This window comes from Sturnus vulgaris, chromosome 1 (assembly GCF_052056855.1).
Source record: "Sturnus vulgaris isolate bStuVul1 chromosome 1, bStuVul1.hap1, whole genome shotgun sequence".
NCBI lineage: Eukaryota > Metazoa > Chordata > Aves > Passeriformes > Sturnidae > Sturnus > Sturnus vulgaris.
Genome location: NC_142243.1, coordinates 112127635 through 112141295, shown reverse-complemented (window position 1 = coordinate 112141295; position 13661 = coordinate 112127635). Strand labels below are relative to the sequence as shown.

The window sequence follows — 13661 nt, the reverse complement described above, 5'->3', positions numbered from 1 at the left end:
GGAGTCTAGAATTTATAAACAGCATTTTGAATGGCATACAATGGTTCAGTGTGAGCTACCTAAACATATGCACTTATTTAACTATGGAAATTGTCACAGTGTTTTTCACAGCTCTACCTGGAACTGTGAAATTTTCTCTGCTCGAATACTGCGTTGAATGCATGACTGAAAGAGAGCTGCTAAAGTCTTTTGCAGTGTCAAACTCTAATTATCACCGAAAATCTTCTAAATGTTTGTTTACACATATATCACCCCAGCAAACTTCCCAGGACTTAACTTCTCTTATTTATTTTCTCCCATCCCATTGTCTGTATTCAGCTCTAAACCAGCTTCCTCTTTAAATTTAAGTGAAGTAAACACATTGCCCTCAAGTTGCCCACCAGACATTGGTGCAATTGACATGATTTGCACCAGAATAAGCAACAACCTAAGTGTGTTTACAGTGAATGCATTTTATTTTAGATGTTCAGCCCTGGGCACTGTCAGGTTACTCTTAGAACCTCCTCTAGCTTGACCTTTCCTTGATTATTTTTTTTCCCCTGGCAGAAACCTCTGAATAAGCTTTTCCCTTTGCTATTGTTTTTTCTTTCTTTGCAGCTGCCTCTCTTCCTAACATATAGTTCACCCACCACAAATGGCTGGCATATTTGTAAATAAGGCAGACAGACAGACACTGACTCGTAGCCTCATATAGACCACCCAAATTATATGTAGCTCCCATCACATTTCACCTTTCTTGTCTGAAATGAACAACAACCAAAACTGGCTGCTATTAAAGTTCTGCAAAGCATATTAAAGACAAACTCACCAATAAAGTTTAACCATGTTTTTCTGAGCCATATTTATCTGGTTCATATTACTGGAATTTATGATGTCTGTGTAGTGCTGGATCTTTGCCCTCTACCTTCATTTCTTTTCCCCTTAACTGAAAATTTAGCCTAGGTTAAACAAAAGCCGCAAAAGCTCTGTTCAGTAAAAAGGGAAAATCAGATGCAGTGTGAGATATTTCAGCCAAGCAGCACAGCTAGAAAACCACCCGAGAGGTGCTGTTGATTCAGTTTATGTGTGATGCTGAATAAGCTGGAAGATGTTCTCAAGATTCTTTCTTTAAAGCTGAGTACCAAAGAAAGAATTTCTGTCAAGCACTGTCCCATAGCAAATGTAAAAGTCATTTCATTCCTTTTTAATTTCCTCAGATTACAGACAGTCAGGAATCATACAAAGACAGAAAATCTATTCTTAGCTTCACTGGAATGAGTGAATCAGTTCAGATTAAAGAAGAAACAGCACAAATCTTTGACTATAACTTCAGCCAAACAATTTCAAATGCTCTAGGATAAAAAGGGGTTTAGTTAGCTTTGTATTATTATTTCTAGCCCATCACTTCATCTTTTCTAGTGAAATCAAAATACTAAAATAACAGAAAAAATATTCTCGTGTTTTTTAAAAAAAACCTAGAGGCTCTTTTTAGACATATACCCAACAGTATGCAGAATATTTTTTCATGTCTGGCTCAGTTTGAAAGCAAATGAATGCACAATAGGAAATGTAAGAAATAATTTTAAAAAATATTTAAAATTGTATGCTGGGGCAGGTATGCAAATTAGCAATTTGTAAACAAGCATCTCAATAGAGTACCGGCAGCTGGATCCACACCTCTTTCCTTGCTAGAACTGATGGGCAGCACATGTGTCATATTTAAATCCTGCTAACTATAAACTATTGTTTGAGTGTACACAATTGGTTCTATTTAGCTTTGAATACAATATACTATACATGAAAACCTAGTAAATTATAAAAGCCAGACAAAGCAGAGCAGTGCACACTCTAGGACTCCCGATTTGCAAAAGGACCTTTCTGAGCTTGTGCTACTAATGATGTTACTGTGTGCTGCTGGAAGCTTTTCTTCAAAAGCCTCAGGATTAATTTGCTATCAAAATAGATGACAAGCATTCACACAGAAAATAATGATATTTTTAATTCATAATTTATCATGTCATGTGATGTCAAAAATTAAATAAAGCTATATTAATTCTAAGTGAAAACATCCTTTCAGGGGATAGCAATCAGTTCCCACATGACTGTTTCTCAGACAAAGTGGGAGGGTGTGTGAAATAGTTCTCCCTTAAAAAAAAAAGGATTTTCAAAACCTGGTGAGGAAGTTTGCAGGAAGAAATGTCTGGAATGTTAAACTGAATACAGTCATTGTTGGAACTAAAAAGAGCACAGCAGAATAAAATATTTTTTTTAAATGTAGAAATGAATTTTATATCACTTTTCAGTCTCTCTCATTCAAATAAGATTATGTTTGTTGCCAGTAAGATTAGTTCCAGTGTGCATAAGATGAAAACTGAGGGCCAGACTGAACAACCCTTTCTCTAGTGGAAAACCTGTGGTTGAAATAATGACAAAATTTGATATAAAAAATTGACAAAGAGAAATATTTCAAAAAATACGTGTTGTTCTTTCCAGTTTTCACTATAGTCTGAGGGACAAGAAGCAGCAAAAGCTAAAAATATTCAGAAAAAATTGGTCAGGTAACCTTCTTCCCAGAAATAATGATAAAGAGCACAGCACACTGCATTTAAGTAGCAAACTGAACAAAAACCCAAGCAATTCTAACAACTCCCATGCTTCTGCTGCACTTGTGAATATCAGAGTTCCTTGGAGACAAGGCTCCACTGTTGGCTAGAGGAGTCCTTGGGGAGGTGGGAGCTCTGGCTCAGATGACTCTCCTCAGTTTGCTTTCCCTCCCCTTGCTGGCTGTCCTCATTGTCCTCAGAGAACTCATACTGCGTCAGAGGGAGCATACAGCATCATCTCCTTTGTTCCAGGAGATAGCTGGGAAGTTGGAACTGAGCTGCTTGACTCTATCTGGATTTGGCTCATTATGAGCATACCCAAAAAAATCACTCAAGGAAAAATTGCAAGCAGAATTTAAGGTGCACTTAGATATTTAAGGGGTGAATGGAGATGTAAATGCCAGTCAAACACAAAAGAACATTTAGGCACCTTGGAATTCATCTAGACTGTGCAAGGGCCAGGCACAAATTCATCAAGCTAATAGTGGATTTCTCCATTCACACATTTTGGGTCAGCATGACACAAAGATGCAAACTGGACATTAAAAGCAAATGCTGTCTTGCTTATGCAGAGCCTTGACTGTAAGCAGTACATGTTAAGCTAGACACTAATTTTACATAAAATGGAAATATAATCTTGCAATCCCAAATCCAATGCAGCCTTCTCCAGTTTAAGCCTTCTAATCGTGTTCCTGGGAAGTGCATGCCCACTATACATCTTCTCTGTGAATATAGCTTTGGATTAGATTTCCAGGCCTCTTAAAACAGAGAACTGTAAACGTGCAGGTCGTTACAGACGGAGATAGATCAATACCTCGCATTTTTATAGGTAAAGTTTGAAAGGTTAAGCTGCAGCTATTTTGGTACACATCTTGCTCATATGAAAATGGAGATTATGCTCTTACATTACCTAATGGGCATTTTGATAATAAGTTCATTACACATATAAGTCAAAATTTCTGCAATACTTAGTTACCTCAGAAAGTCAGATAGAAGGCTGGTAGTATTTTTTTAACATATCACATATCCCTGTGGCTGCACATGGATTCTGTACCTGGAATCAGTTGCATGTGTCCTTCACACACCAGTGATATGAGGAAACAAGTTTCAGACCTGTACCATCTCTACTCCTTTTTTTTTTTTTTTTTTTTTTTTTTTTTTTTTTTTTTTTTTTTTTTTTTTTTTATGGCAATGTAGTTGAGCTGATCACTCATTATATACATTAATCATCATACACTGTTTAATAGATTTACATAAGTATAGTGGTGCTTAGAGATTCAGGAAAGCATAAGGCTCTCCAGTTTCACCAGACCTGTTCTGGGCAGACAACAGTGTGTAGTTAAAAAATATGATACAGAAACAAAGAAAATTACATTCTGTCCATATTTCACTTGAAACAACAGCCAAACACATTGCTTATAGCAGTCAATTTGGACATTTCCAGGGCCCTGAAGAGAGATGGGAAAGCTGTTGGGCAGAGCCATCAGGTGTACTAATGAGATAAGGGAGCTGGAGAGATCCTTTGAAAATAGTTGTTGGAGAGGTTAGGAGGAGGGAGTTTAGAGGTTTGGGTTTTTCATTTTGGGGCCACATATGCTCCAGGAAAGATTCATATTTCCTATCTCGAAGGAACACACATAGTATACCGGTAGGAAATACCAAACAATCATAAACAGTGCCCAGCAACTTCTGCTCTCAGTGGATATAAGTACAGAGATGATGAAAAGGCAGCTAAACACCAAATTGAATAACACTGACTCTAAAATAAATCACAGTACTCAGTTCAAGTGTAACCAATATTATCCACATTCTTTTGCCAAAACAATAAGAAATTATTGTCAATTCTGCACAGACATTTTAAGACAACATTGCTTTTCCTTCACTTCTAGAGGAGAAAATTGTTGTGTGGAGAATGTTTAAGAATATATCTTTTTTCCTTATCAGACATTCCATAACCGACTGACCCGCTTATTCTCTTGGAAAAAAATAAATCAATAAAAACAATTAGTTGAGTGGAAATTATATGCTTCAGGTTAGCAAAGTTCAATTTTTTCCAAATGTGGGTATACTAAACTCTGTTGATGAGTTCAAGTAATCTTGATTATTCATGTGAACTAGAAATTATTTGGAAAGATATAAATTTTATTTATAGAATTATTTAAAATATTTTTTTCTCTTAAATATGATCTCTACTTGCTTAAAACACACACAGATTGTTCCAAAATCATACATGACCCAGAAAATAGAGATCTGAAGAATTTTCTGTATTTCTTAACCTTTCTCTTACCAGTCAGTTCATGCCCATTAAATTTTATATGTATTTTCTTCAACTAAAAATGACAGAAAACTGATTCAGAAAAGTCATTGTGCTGGATTTCTTCAGTTTAAGGGAACATTTCCACTTTTTATATGAAAAAAAAAGAATATGAATTAAAAATTCACCTATTCTCTTATGTTCATGCAAAGTTAATGTTCTTTGGATCTTTTGTCTCATAAACCTTTGGGGTTTTCTGGAAAAATATTCACAAAAATAAATGTTTTGTATATTTAAAAAAATAAAAATAACTCATTATGCTTTTTTATGAACATGAGATAATCATATCTCTTTTGAAACACCTCTGTGCAAGTGTAAACTACAAAATGCTCTCAGATCTTTAGGAGATCAAAAAGCTCATAGCTTTGAAAGTCAGCCTCAGTTAACTGCAGAAACTTCTACACATTTGGATATTTTATGATTGTTAAAATTTTGAATATTTAAAGTCAGGACTAAGATTGACAGAAAGTGGGGTAAGGTACTTCTTGCATGTATTTGTGGTCATATAGCTTCAAAGGAGACTAGTGTACAAATCTGCTTGTAGAAAAATTAATTTTGGAATTCTTAGCCACCAAGAACATTAACCTTTTCAGACATTTTATATAGATTTATTCAGAAATTCCTTCCCTAATGATCTCACCCAGGCTTTGCTTTGACGTAACTGGGGCTTGTGTATCGAGCTGCTGAAGATGAGTAGATTTGCCCTCATTCTATCTGAGGGAGAATATTTCCTCCTTCCATCCAAATGAGGTCCTCCCAGACCAGTCTATTAGGGAATGAAAGGAAGAATGGGGTCAGCTAAAGATGACAGAACACCATGGAAAACAAACGTCTTTTGAGACTGAAGCATTATGAAGCATTACAAAATCTTCTGATGAAGGAAAGAATGGATGAACACCTCCTCTTCTCTTCTCTTCTCTTCTCTTCTCTTCTCTTCTCTTCTCTTCTCTTCTCTTCTCTTTTTTTTTTTTTTTTTTTTGTTCCTAATAGACGATTAAGATTTAAGAATTATGTATTTGAAAAGCAAAGGCAAAATTCATGTCTGTCATGTTATATCACTTACAATTTTCACCACATCTGAAAATTATGTAGTGTATATTTTTGTCAAAACTTGAATCAACACTAAGGGTCAAGGGCACAATAATTCACTAACCCAGCAATGAACTTACCTATTTCTGTATTTTCTAGATGCTATCCCCTAAGAAAAAAGAAAACCTCATATAAAAGCAATAGAGAATAAGAATGTGGTAATGGGAGGAAGCCAACATAAAACAAAACAAATCGAGGATCAACACAATATCTTAGAGCTATATTTAGTCACACTCAGCTGGGACATGGGAAAGGAGACTAATTACAGAGGTTAGATGGGCCAGAAGTTAGGAAATTAACCTTAGATTTAGAAGACTTAGATTCTATTCCCCACTGTGCCACAGACTTCCTAGGTGAAACTGGTCAATTCCTTTTACTTCTGTCTTCATTTCAATTCTTCATCTGCAAAACTGAGGATAATAGTACTTCCCTCCCACATTCTGTTGATGATTTTCATTATTTGCGTGTTACAGTAGTTTAGATTGTATAGATTTGGATAAGTGCTGAAAAAGACAAAAGAAACAGCATTTTTTGAGAAGCTGAACTGCCTACAGAGGAAAAGTCTCCAAAATAATTATAACCATTAAGACAAACTCTGCCTTCAGTGGGTTGCAATTCAGATAGCTAAAATTTATGTTGTAATGTCACTGTGGGTATTTATTTCCTTGAATCTCGTATTTGTTTAAATCAGAGCCCTACCATTACTTTGGCCCAATTTTGTGCTGAAATAGAATGGTATTTATTAATAGGTTGCTCTTTTAGTTTAAGTCTATAATTTAAAATAACTATGAAAGTCAAAACTTAGTAAAACCACTGTCCAGAGGTTCACAGAAGCTCTGGTAAGGATTGCACCTTTTTGAAATTGTTCCTAAATTATTTCAGTTGCACAGTTTGTGCTATTATATACACTTAACAGTTTTCAAAGAACTAATTGATTATTCAATCTGTTTCTGTACATTCATTTGATTTAAAAAACTATATATTTTCTTGTCTTATGTATATTATTTTCAATATAGCTGATAAAATGCTGAGGCTGAAACATATAATGCCACTCTGAATCCAGTATAGTCAGGACAGTTCAAAATTGCATCAAATTATGAGATTTGTCCTTTAAAAAGTCAGACCATGAAAAGATATTTCACAAGGAAATTAAAAGTAGCAAAAAAAAAAAAACGTAGAGAAGACCAGGCACTAGATTAATTTAAATGCACACCCACAGTCTCTTTTTTCCTATGGCGAATAGACAGACAACTCAGCTGTCTACAGCTCTCTCTCACCTTTTCAGTTCCTCTGTATATCACATATCCACGTGGGTATTCCAAGGGGTAAATGAGAGTAAGAGCAATTAACTGGGCAGTGCAGTCTAATGGAGTTGTGGCCCTTGTGATGTTCCCCTTATTTGTGTCACCTGCTCCAGCACTTCTCCTTCAGAGGCATCTGCCAAACTGCACAGCTCCCTTCCCTACTTGTGCAGGTAATGCTCTTCATGTGGCCTCTTAAATGGAACAATTTATCCTCAGGGAAGTGAGTCACACTTCAGTTAATGATGATGCTGAGGCTAGTAGGGGACAATGTAAAGGTTAACATGAATATTTTGCAGATGATACATTAACAGTATCATCATCCAGTTTTCCTGGGAAGGGAACAGTGGTTAGCTTGGTCCTGGTCACATAAATGTCTGTAAAATGAAGAAGATGCAAAGAATAAATTTAATTCTGGCAAGAATTCCCGACACAGCATCCAAACATAGGGGGAAATATTTCCAAATTTTTAAAATTGATTTCATCAGGCACAAATGTTGATCTTAATTTGACAAAACCATCCCTTCAATCCACCCCCCGCCAGGATCTTCCCAAGTAAATCAACTATGATTTACAGCTCGTGCATGACTTTATACCCCTCTGATAGAGTTACTTATCACTAGCCTTTAGAGTAGGCTATAAGGACAATACAAAAGTTCTGAGATTAAGTTGCTCATTAAAAGCAAGAATCATCAAGAATTGATAGGTAATTTTTTTCCAAATATTAAGAAAATGCCTACACACATAACAATTACAGTGGTATAATAGTTCATGTCAAAATGGCATGAAAAATATTAGAGATTAAAAACATCTAATCAAAGCTTTGTAGCATATTATTTTATAATAGAGGTCTAGCAGATTTCCATTAGCCTATAAAGAAATCTCTAAGTAGGATTTATAAAATAAATTAAATTTTCTTTTCTGAATTCACAAGTCTCAATATATAAAAAACTTTGCATCTTAAATGAAAATAAAACACAGAAATTCAACCACACAATAAATATTGCAGAAACAAGACTTTTTTCAATACCTGTGAAACCCTACAAATTAGGAGTTTAATGTAATATTCTGCATACCATTTCATAGTTAATGGTATTTTCATTATTCTTATTGTATATGACAGAACATTCATTAATTTAGGGTTTCTGTTGACATTTTTGTTCTTTTTTTTTTTTCTTTGGGCAGCAGTCTTTCATGCTGGTCTGAGGAAGGTTTGAGAGAGTGTGAGTCTTGGGGTTTTTCATTGACTGAAATGAAAGCTGAGAGTAGTAAACTTGCAGTCATATTAGCTCTAAATATCTTTCCCAAAGCATAAGAATAGATTGTTTTCCTTGGTAAAAACTCCCAACTCTCACTCCAGTAGCAGATCCAGCATATCCTGAAGACAACACAGGACCCAAGTGGAAGTACAACCAATATATCAAAGACAAAAGCTGTAGTTCAGAAAAATAAAAATGAAATAGCTCTCCTTTGCACCTACACATCTAAAAATTAATTTTAAGTCAGTTTGCCATCTCAAAATACTTTCCTTCCCTAAATGCTTTTTCAATTACTCTTTATCTCATACAGTTTTAAAATAATAACAAAGACAGCAAGACACTCTCTACATTGGATTCTGTTGTTTCCAGGATTCACCTGGTGTGTGTCAGATCTCAAGACCCTGAGTCACAGCAAACCTACCACTCAACACAGCTCATATAGTAAGAACTGACCAGGACCAAAATCATCTCTCTACTCAATCTCATGTTGATTCTGCTGAGCAAAGATTTTGTGTACAGAACCAAGAGAGCAAGGAACTTAAATACAATAGATGACATGAAATCTAGCCCAATTTTAACTTAAGGTTCATGGTGGCCTAACCCAAATGGAAACATAGATGATCCCATTCTATTCTATGTGACTCCCAAAGGACCGAAAACAAAGCCACAAATAACTGTCATTTCTTAGGAAGATTCTTAAACATGTTGATTAATTTAACACCTAGCCATTGGGTTTTTTTGTGTAGCTGCTGAAACAGTACCTTGTCCTGAAGTATTCAAACTGACAGGAGCCATCCACAGAAGTAATTGCATATAGCATTCCCTACAACAGAACCACAGTTGTCCATATTTGACCCTGGAAGCCACTCATAAACACACAGACCACTGTTTAAACAGCAGATGGATGGGGAGGAGTGGGAAGTTCCCAGCCTTACTCCTGCCAGAACCTGGCTGTGCCTCTTGGCTGCCGGATTTGGCTGTGACAGCTGCCACCAAAGGGGACAGAGACAGGTTGTGCTGCCCTGTGACTGAGAGTGCTGCAGTGCAGGTCTGGGGAGCTCCCTCCAGAAGCAGCATGATCTCTCCTCGGACCCAATGTGCAACAGTGGCTGCCAGGACACTGCCCAGGGAAGGGTTCCCTCTGCCTACCCCAACATAAACTTACCTGTGAAAGGGTTCTTGAAGCCATTTCAGAGTAAAGGCAGTATTCTCTCAACATATCCTTCCTCTTTTCCCTTGGTGAAACTCTTTCTGAGTTAAAAGGGAATATATCTTATGGTGTAAATAGGAATCCAGTCTAACATCTCTCTAAAGACACTTATAATCAAATAGCATAAATCATATAGTTAACCTTCTGACATAGTAATTTTAATTAATACATTTTTAATCATACATGACAAGTTGTATCTGCTAATGAGTGATGACACTGGCTGGAGAAAGAAGTATGGTATTGAGCCTCAGAAATTTTGCATTTGGAATGGCTGTGTGGATTTCAACGACCTTACATCCCCATTCAGGAAAGCTCCCAAGATGAAGCTTCAATACGAACATATGAGTTGCCTACAGACATTCTAAAAAAAAAAAAACCTCTTTGCATCAAAGTCTTCACTTCCAGGTAGCTTTTTTCTCAAAATGGACAATACAGACTACTTAATCTAATTGCACTCTCACAAGAACAGAAGGATAATTTCAAAACTCTTTGGGGCTAAAAGATGTCAGTCACACTTTCATCTTGAGATAGTTTAATTACTAATCTCTACAGATGAATTTTTCTTCTTAAGAACACTGAAGGAAGATGGAGGGAAAAGGTTTTATTTGCTTGTAATGTTAGTGATGTGTTTGATGGTCCAGTTCGCTAGAAGATCAACAGCATGTGAAGATTTCCCCAGAGACCTTCATCATTAATGGTGTAGATCTCATCACAATTCAACACATTTATTGCTCTGTCTCTTTTCACAGATGGCTGTGACACTAGTTTTCCTCCTTGGCTTTTTTTAGCAACTGTACTTTAAAGAAAACAGGCTGGACTAACAAATCTTGTTAAGATTCTAACATAAAGCACTAAAAGGGTAGAAAAAAGTCTCAGTTAAAAGTGAAATGTACCATATGCCCTCGAACAACTATGCATCATTTAGAACTGCCTTTGTGACTGTCTTATTGTCCCCAATTGCACCTGGATGTATGTAGAAATAAAACTTTCACTACAAGCTGTAAATATCTTACTTTTCTTTTTTTTTTTTTGTCAGTTCTGAAAAATACTTGCTTTTGCATTTTTTTTCTGAGAAATTTTATATACAAAAGCTATGTAACAGTTTGATAGATATCCTTTACTATAAACATTTTCAGTTCAAGAATGTAAACCAATTTTAATTAATGTGGATGAGTTTTTCACCTACTTTCTTTTTACAAGACTTATTAAAAATAAAAGTGATGTACGGAGAGTCACTCTTCAAGTGTGTGTTATAACCCTTATCTGCATAATAAAAGAGGCTATGCATAAGTTTAAGAATAATCATAAATGTATATTAATGAAGACACTTATAGACACATGAAAATGTATACCACGTTGGGAAAAAATCTAAGTTATTAATGTTGACAAATTCAATAGAGATGATGTTCTGTATGTTAATATTTTTATAAATTCTTATTGTTATTCATAGGCTTATATTAATATTGTCATTATGAATCATATTCTGTCAGTTCCCATGAGAAAATAAAAATACATGATGGCAATACACAGTAGCAAAGTGGCATTGTCATGTTTATATTAATGTCAAGTTCAAATTAAAATTAGTTCTAAAATTAGTGACAAAGACATTGTTTTGCATTTAAAAACAATCAGCATTCATGTTAATGCTGCTAATAAATTGATATTGAAATAACCAGCTTCAATAACTATAGATTGAATGTGTTTGTTGTCAAAGTAAATGGAAATATAATCTTTTGAAGTTGTCATTACTGAGCAATGAAGAAGGAAAATGATGTGCAGACTCTTTGCTTATGAATATGATGGTCCTGATTCTTTTTCCTGATGACATTTATTTTGCCCTAGAGTTGGTTTATGGATGTCACCCTGTTTTTTTGGGTTTTTTTTTCCCTTATGCCACCACAGTCAGGTTCAAGGCTTGCTGAAGGGCATAGATGGCTCTGAGATGCAAGCAGAGGGTAGTCACTGGGTATCATAGGGTTGGCTGAGCAGGACTGCACCTTCCTTCACCCCAGCTTCTGTTTTGGACCACATGCAGTGTCGAATTATCTTTGGTCCAGCCTACTGCTAGAAGAATCATGATGCTTGTTTGCTTTGTTACATTTCCATTCAATTTCTGAAGAAATATTTAAATGAGAACTTATACTAAATATAAGGGGTTTATTAAAGTAATGATTGACATTGTTTCACCTTTCTTCTTCAGCACTGTGTCAGTGCTCAGTTGATTGTTGTATGTACGGTATATGTATATGTTGTATATACGGTCAGCATTTTTGTACTGTTTTCATCAGGTGAAACAAAGTACCCAGGGTCTGCTAATAACGAACAAAAGCCTAAGCCTTGCACCAGTTTTTCTCCTCTATTTTGCTTGGGCCAAAAAAAAAAAAAAAAAAATAGAAAAAATCTATGTACAAATAGAGTTTGGTGTACTATTATTTCTCAGACAAAAGCTAAAACAGTTGTAATACACTATAACATATAGTGAGAATCACTTCTGAGAATCAGAGTTTGGATTATGTTGCGAATTTGAAGAGGATTTAAGAAAATCTAATAGCTGATCCTTTGAGAAATATGGTATCTAGAAAGGGAGAGGTTAATTTTGAAGGAGTTGAGTTGTATGTAGATTCTCATGGACACAATGTATTTTCTATAAGAAGCAGTACTTGCAAATGAACATCTGTATACACAAAGGACTTTGAACATAAATAAGAAACTATCTCGTTATACAGTCATTTAATTTTCATGTTTACTTTCCACAGATACTTCACAATGTAGAGAGAGATTTTCATATTATTCTGCCAATGAAACTCGTCTTTATTTTCATAAATATTTGGGCTTAACTAAGGACACAAAAATCTATACAATGAGAAACTATGCACAGGATGTAAGCATTAAGAGTTTTCTATCCATCTTTCTATTCCCTGACAGGTTACCTGTCATTCAACCTATGCATTACTGGTGTCTTACAGGCATTGATAAAAACACAAAAAACCTGCACAGGTGGAGCAACCATACCCAGGGTTATCCCACTTGAGAAACTTGAGTTATCCCACTGTCTTTCATATTAATGCAAACTCTCTAGATTATTGCCTTTTCAGTGTTGAACTGAATTCTGCAGTCACACTGGTTAAAACCTCACTTAATCTACATGGGAAAAGTTACTTCAAAAAGAAGGCTAACCAGTAGTCTGCACTAAGGTACAGATGCCATAGGGTGTACAGAAACATTTGTCAAAGATGAAAAATTTAAAAAGATATGACTTTAAACTAAGCAGACTTAAAGTGAGAAAGTTACATCAGATCCACCCAATCAGAACTGATAATTCTGTCTGCAAAGCCCTAATCTTGTCTCCTGTTCAGGAAAAGATGACCTCAGTAATGCATAAGACCGTTTCAGACAAATGCTTTATTGGCATGATTATTTTTAATAATGGAAATTATCCCACTAAAATCTGTTTACTAAATCAGTGAGTAAGATACCTCCGAGAGCTTCATCCTTCAATCTCTTTTAGAAAAACATTCTTTTTTAGCTTGGAAGCACAGAACTTTGTATCAGTGTCTTGGCAAAAAAAAAAAAAAAAAAAAAAGGAGAACTGTACACTAAAATGAGTTTCAGAGTTGAATTTTCCACCTAATCTGCAGAAATAAAATCAAAGGCTTTTCTTTAGGTGTATTTTTAGACTGTCTTGATTTGTGTATGGATAGCTCTCACATTAATTAGTGATGGTGCCACATTTGGATCATGTCTGCTATGATACCATCAAAACTGGAGTAAAAGACGTCATTCCCTCCCCTCTTTTTCTCCTGCCCATCCGCCTTTCATTTCTGGGGGATGAGAAACCATGCCTAACCCAGGGAAAGGAATGAAACACAGACAAGCTACATAGCAATCTGCAGCTTAAGTCTGGCA

At 35.5% G+C, this 13661-nt stretch overlaps 1 long non-coding RNA gene across 3 annotated transcripts in view; it reads right to left on the bottom strand.

Annotated features, from left to right (window-relative positions):
• Positions 1-911: 911 nt before the first annotated feature.
• LOC106851978 (uncharacterized) overlaps positions 912-13661 on the bottom strand; it is a 110065-nt gene continuing 97315 nt past the window's right edge. For 2 of the 3 annotated variants that reach the window (XR_015807197.1, XR_015807193.1), the window contains exons 5-6: positions 7263-7543; positions 6286-6488 (exon numbers count right to left, since the gene is read on the bottom strand). This is a non-coding gene — a long non-coding RNA (uncharacterized LOC106851978). Of the gene's footprint in view, positions 5663-5759; positions 6489-7262; positions 8421-13661 lie in introns of those variants that run through there. The other variant, XR_015807198.1, reaches the window with a different exon arrangement.